Source organism: Priapulus caudatus, unplaced genomic scaffold (assembly GCF_000485595.1).
Source record: "Priapulus caudatus unplaced genomic scaffold, Priapulus_caudatus-5.0.1 Scaffold516, whole genome shotgun sequence".
Classification (NCBI taxonomy): Eukaryota; Metazoa; Priapulida; class Priapulimorpha; order Priapulimorphida; family Priapulidae; genus Priapulus; species Priapulus caudatus.
Window position 1 is genome coordinate 24416 of NW_014577577.1, and position 6853 is coordinate 31268.

Here is a 6853-nt window from a genome sequence, read left to right on the forward strand (position 1 = left end):
CGCTTCATCGCGTGTTCGCGTAGCGTCTCCTCCATGCCTCGCGGCGTCGGCGACGTCCCCGCTTGCACCGATGTCGCGCTGCCGTAGCCGGCGACGGGGGAGTTCGCGCGCTGGGCGACAGGTGGCGGCACGGTACAGCGGACGCTGCGCATGCGCCGCAGCGTCTCTCGACGCGCGCTCTGGCGGCGCATGGCGAGTTTCCGCTGCTGCAGCTCCTCGATCTTGTCACGTCGTCGGCTGTCGCTCGTCTGCGCGACGACGGCGACGAGCGACTGCAGTTCCGGCACGCCGCGCGACGCCGAGTAGATGTTGACGATTCTCGGCACCGTCCTCGCCGTCGTCATCGTCGCCGTCGTCGTCTCGCGTAGTTTGTCGAGATTGTAGCGCGTCCGCTCGACGAAGCTACGGTGATGCATGAGCGCTGCCGACCGCGACGGCTGCAGCTCCGTTGCGCCACCTGGCGGACTTGCCGCTCGCGTGAGCGGGAGCACGTCGGAGAGCGCCGAGTTGAGATTGACGTGGTGCGCTAGAGGTCGCGCTGCCAGCCGACCGACTATGTGAGAGCCGTAGGCGAGTGCCGCCGACGACGTCGGCTGCAGCTGCTGCTGCACGTCGCTGTGGCTGTGTTGGCTGCCGAGTCGTAAGTTGTAGAGACGTCGCTCCAACACGTCGTACGACGTCGGCTGGTGATGCTGGTAGAGCGACACGAGCGCCCTCGCGTGTCGCCTCGCCTGCGTCTTTCCGCCGGCCGCCACCGAGTTAGCGTCGACGTAAGCGAGCGACACGGCCGACGTCGCAACGTCGGGCGACGTCTCCGTGCCGTCGCTGTTTCGCAGATACGCGAGGATGACGCCGACGCCCTGGTTGATGATGTGCTGCGGCGGAAATTCGAGCGGATTTCCGGCGAGGTTGAGTCCGGTTAGAGAGCGCAGTAGACCGAGCGACTGCGGCAGCGTACAGAGGCGATTTCCGCCGAGCAGTAGATTGCGTAGAAGCTGGTGACAGCCGATGCCGCTCGGCAGAGACAGAAGCGCGTTGTTCCGCAGATCTAGCCATTCGAGCGACGGCAGCAGCTCGAAGAAATCAACGGGGAGAGTCGCGAGGCGGTTTCCCTCCAGGTAGAGAGCCTGCAACGCTTTAGTGGCGAGCACGCTCTCGGGTATCTTTGAAATGCCCGTGCGCGATGCATCGCTGTAGTTTATAGCAGGGGTTTGCTGTCGCTTGTCCTCGTCGGCTGCTGGCGATAAGAGATCGTCGCATTCGAAGATGACACTGCGCGACATAATCAGCTCTGGCGACCAGAAATAAAATCGTCATCCCAACAGATTTGACTTCATTAGTAAAGTAATGAATGCTTTACGAACGCGATCAGAAGACAATAGGAAACGAGAACAATAGAAATAGAACGTCGATCGTGCTTTTCGCGTGTTTCTGTAGTTTCTCGCAGTACAGCGCAGCATGTTTGAAAATTGTATTTGTGGGACTGTACTTCGCTGCACTTATACAATAAATCTCATCACTAATATTTGTTTATGCGATTCGATACGAACGTTAAAATTGCCGAAATGCATTCACCGATGCAGTTAACGAGTATAGCAGGGAATAAAATGGAAAATACGTACAAAATATGAATTTGTAGAGCCAATCTTAGCCAAATGATTTTGAAATAATCTACGCTTAGTCAGCGGGTCTTACATGTTCAATGTTTATAAATGCTAAACTCCTCGACATGAGACGCTACGATCAATATAGTCGAAGCCTATGGTTGTTTGACAACGTATTATGTTCAATCGGTTGGCGTGCACTTATTACGTGTATTTACCCTGGCACCCATTTACGCATTTACTCTGTTTCATCTATAATTCATTTTGTGAAATCGTTTTGTTATTTGCGTTCAATTATTACTCGTAAAAAATATAATGGTTTTTGACCGTACGCGCGGAAAATTGCATTCCACGCATGCGTGTAGCTTGTTTGTATACGTGCGTGTGCGCTCGTATGCGTCCGTGCGTGCGTGCAGACCTGCGCACGCCCGCGTGTATTTGCGTGCACAGTGGGAGCGTGCTTTTATATTAAAAATTAGCGCGAAATTTCGTCAACTACATTTCAACTGTCGTCGTCGCACGTCACTCTCTCTCTCACGCATCCTTTTCACGCGCCTACGTTTTTCCCCCTGTCGTCGTCGCACACCACGCGCAGTTTTTCACGCGCCGACGTTTTTCCCCCTGTCGTCGTCGCACACCACGCGCAGTTTTTCACGCGCCGACGTTTTTTCCCGGTCGTCGTCGCACACCACGCGCAGTTTTTCACGCGCCGACGTTTTTACCCGGTCGTCGTCGCACGGACACCACGCGCATATTTTCTTGTCAAAGCCTAAGGTTGGTTGTAGTTTGAGCAGTTTTTTTCTCGTCGCCCCACACACACATAACGCGCTCACGCGCATATTTTCACGTGACGACCCTTCTTTTTTTTACTTTTCAGACCGCGACAAATTCCGCATCGCCATCCGCACGCAGGAGATCGTCGCTCTGTCGCTCGTCTTCATTCTCTGGGTGTTCAGCGTCGCCATGTTCATTCACAAGTGGGGCACGATTCGCGTGCTCGAGCCTCGCATCCACAACCGGAAGCCGCACGACGCCACCTCGTCGCTCAGCATCCGGCGCGACATGTCCGTACCGGGCGACGACGTCGTCTCCAATCGCAGCTACCACTCGGCGGTCGGCCAGCCGACGGTCGCTCGTCGACCGTCGTCGCACTGCGGCACGTCCGTCAGCCGACCGTGCTCGCCGTCGTTCCTGAGTCCGGCGACGGCGTGTCGAGCGAGTTCGCCCGTGCTCACGAAAGCCGGTCTCGGCCGACCGAAATCGCCGCCGCCGACGATGTCGATGCGATCGCGTGCGTCGTCGCCGAACCTGCGCCGACTAAACATGAACAACAGCAATGCGAATCTGAGCAGCAGTGTGGCAGGCGGGGCCGGCTCCCCGCACACGTACAGACGCGCTAGCTCGGCCCGCCCCAGCTCCCCGTCACTGTTCCAGATCGCACGCGACGCGATGGACATCAGCTTGACACACAGTCAGATGCTGGCGACGGTGTCGCCGCGGCGCATGCGCATTCCCTCTATCAGTCTGCCGGCCGACAGCATACCGGTTGTCTTTCAGCCGGAAGAGTGTCACGCGGGTGTGCGCGACTTCCGGCAGGCGGGAACGTTCGGCGATGCGGTCGTGAGACCGAAACCGATTCGTCCCAAGATAGTGCCGCAGCTCTCACGCAGCAGCTGTGAGAGTGACGACACTACCTTCTACGCTAACCTACCATAGTGGCTCCGTGTGGTGGCGCCACTTTCTATATGAACATGTCTTATAGTGGCTCCGTCTGGTGGCGCCACCTTTTACGCTAACTTGCCTTAGTGGCTCCATGTTCTGGCGCCAACTTCTCTGTTAACCTGTCTTATAGTATTTCCGTGTGGTGGCGCCACCTTCTACGCTAACTGTCCTAAGAGATCACGGTGTGTGAATGCATATATATTGAGTGATAACGTATATAACTCTGTCCTCAACTTATATTTGTTTAATTGTTAATTGAATATATTTTACGTTAACTATGTGCTTCGGCGAAGGAAAGATTTGTCATAAGACATATTTTCGTGGTTTACTAAGCTCTGCTGTGGACGTGCTAGGGACGGAAACATCAAACTAATTTCGTATTCGGCCATATATCACGAGATACCATATCTTGCATGGGCTACTTCATTATATATGCGCGAAAGTTGATATATATATATGTGTGTGTATCGTGAACTGTTAACAGGTTATAAATAAACCAATTTGAGTACACGTTCTCTTAAAAAATAGACATATATTAACGCAGTGTTTTTGTGTGCATTTATTTACGCATCACTTGAGGAGACAGCGAGATCCTGGACTATGCATCGAGAGAGCATACGCTAGGGAAGCCAACACATCGCAGCATTTATAAATATCGATAAATGGTAAAAGTCAGACGCTTAGAAAGTCTACGCAAGTAGTTTCGTATGAATAATAAATATGATATGAAATATAAATAAAAAAAAAATAAAAAAAAATAAAATAAAAATAAAATAAATATGTACGAATAACAAAATGGTGAAAGAGGCAGGCGTCTAGAAAGAGGCGCGTAGTTGCGTACATAAATAATGCATAGCCCTAGATGCAAACAACTGCGAGCGGGGATGCAAGCGTAGATGCGGGTAGATCAAATGAAAGATGCGTGATAACGATGAGCCTTTACAATAACTGCGTTTTAGAAGAAACTAGATATAAGTGAAGACGGCAGACGGCACGCATAAACGCACGCGTGAGCGTGTTCTATAACACAGAGGGAGAGAGGGGGAGGGAGAGAGAGAGACAGAAACACACACACACAGAGAAAGTACGAGAGAGAGAGAGAGAGAGAGAGAGAAAGAGAAAGAGAGAGAGAGAGAGAGAGAGAGAGAGCGCGCGTGTGAGAGCGACTAAGAAAGAACAAGATACACACACAGTATCAACGCGCGCGCGTTCGATTAGGGGGAGATTGACGATAGATATAAGCTATAGAGGTGCCACAATACACACATACATCACACACACACACACACACACCACACACACACACGACATACTATACACACACACAGCACACCACATACGCCACGCACACACACACACACAACGGCATCGCACGCACGCAGCGCACACACACGCACGCACCGCACGCACGCCGCACACACACAGCGCGACACACACACGCGCACACATACACGCTGCCGCACACACACACACACCAGCGCACGCAGCACGTCACGCACGCACGCACCGCACGCACGCACGCACGCAACGCACACACACACACACATACAGGAGAAGAGAGAGATGAGAGAGAAGAGAGAGAGAGAGGAGAGAGAGAGACGAGAGATGACGAGAGAGAGAGAGAGAGTCGCGCAAAGGAGAGACAGGCAAAGGGAGGAGAGCAGAGAGGGGGAGGGAGAGAGAGAGAGAGAAAGCGCGTGAGAGATATAGCGAGAGAGAGAGAGACAGCTGAAAAATTGCCGGAAGATTCTTGCCGAGGATGAGTATTAATATAAAAATACTAAATTAATATTAAAATCCTGCTGGTATTATGACAAATACATCGTGTCCGTGCGTGAGTAGGTGCGTACGTGTTTGCGGGATGCATTTATGAAGAATACACAGGCAATATGGCGAGCATTACCTAATACAATTCTATAGATTCTATTCTATATTCGAGATTTCTATACAAATCGTGCGCTATGGTTCGCGTGATGATATCACGTGAATTGTGCGTAGCAAAGAATAATGGTGACGTCACATGTCACAGCGTGTTGCACCGAGACGACATTTTCTGCATACGACTGACACAAAAACACGCACACATACAAATAGCCAGGACGAAAAAGGACAGTTTGCGTGTTTATTTAGGTCGTTATGTTACTCATGCGTCCGTGCTTTCAACCACGTTAGCGTGTTTGAGCGTGAAGCGTGAAGCGTGAAGCTACGCGTCACGCTGCGTGTAGATCTTCACGGATTAAGACAGAATCCGCGTGACCGACCACGTGATATCAATAGGACGAATCACGCGCCTGGCCTGTTGCCGGTGGGCGTGGCCGGCTATCGTGATTGGATGGCTCTCGCCGTGGGAGAAAACTCGAGCAGGTAAACGGCGACTTGTTCATATATGACCTTACGCCACCACGCCACTTCTGCTGTCCACGTCTAACACAGGTGTGGCCCACTGGTTCCTACCCTCGAAAAAACCAACAGGGCGTTTGATTTCTGAAAAAATCAGGACAGTTTACCCGCGGCGCGTTAGATCGGAAGCGCGACCATCATCCAGCCATAAACAAGTAAGCATCATACATATTGGTATACTATTAGGGGTGAATAAAACAATATAAGTGTGGTAATAGTAGATAAATAATAATAGTAATAGAAAATACAAAATATTTTGTTTCGTTCACTCCTGATATAAGTAATTAGCTACAAATAGATGTTACATTGTATCTTATATACTTTGTGTTTTGTAGAGTGACAGGTAGCGAAATTCCAGCATATAATTGTCTACTGTGTAGGGCCTACTGTGTACAAAAGCCAGCTCACGTTTATGAATGAAATGGGTAATAATTAGTATTACGTTACTCCTTGGTCGCAGTACATTTAACATAAAAAAGCGTATTCGATTAATTTGCTTAAAACTGCGTTAATATTACTAGGATAATAAGTATAATAAATAAAAATTCCCCCAAAAATACATATATCTAAGGTATATAAAATATTAAAGCGTTATTATTACTATTATAATAAGCATAATAAATAAAAAATCATATAATAAAATAAATATAGGTAATATAAGGTGTATAAAACTTCTCCATTCACGCCGGATCATTCCATAATTGATATCGGATCTGGGTTGGGTCAGGCTACGTCGGGCAGGTCAGATGACTGTCAATTCTACGGAGTGAACACGAAAACCCGATTAGATTAACTGATTTGGAATCGCACGAGTTGTAATCTCGGCGGCAATCCATTACGCGTACAAGAAACTGATCAGCTGATAGCATTTGACGCTGTCGCGACTTTTTGGGCAGGAGCGGTCACCCTGAAGTTAAAAACATGAGAAACACATTTGTTGCGCTGAACAGGGTGTAGTGTATGCTATCTTATCGGTTCTCCGCGTACAGGTTAGCTGATGGTTGGATCCATAGTCCATACACGATAAAAGGATACGGGTGGGTGTGTACACTGCGCGCGCGCGTGTGTATGTGTGTGTGTGTGTGTGTGTGTGTGTGTGTGTGTGTGTGTGTGTGTGTGTGTGTGTG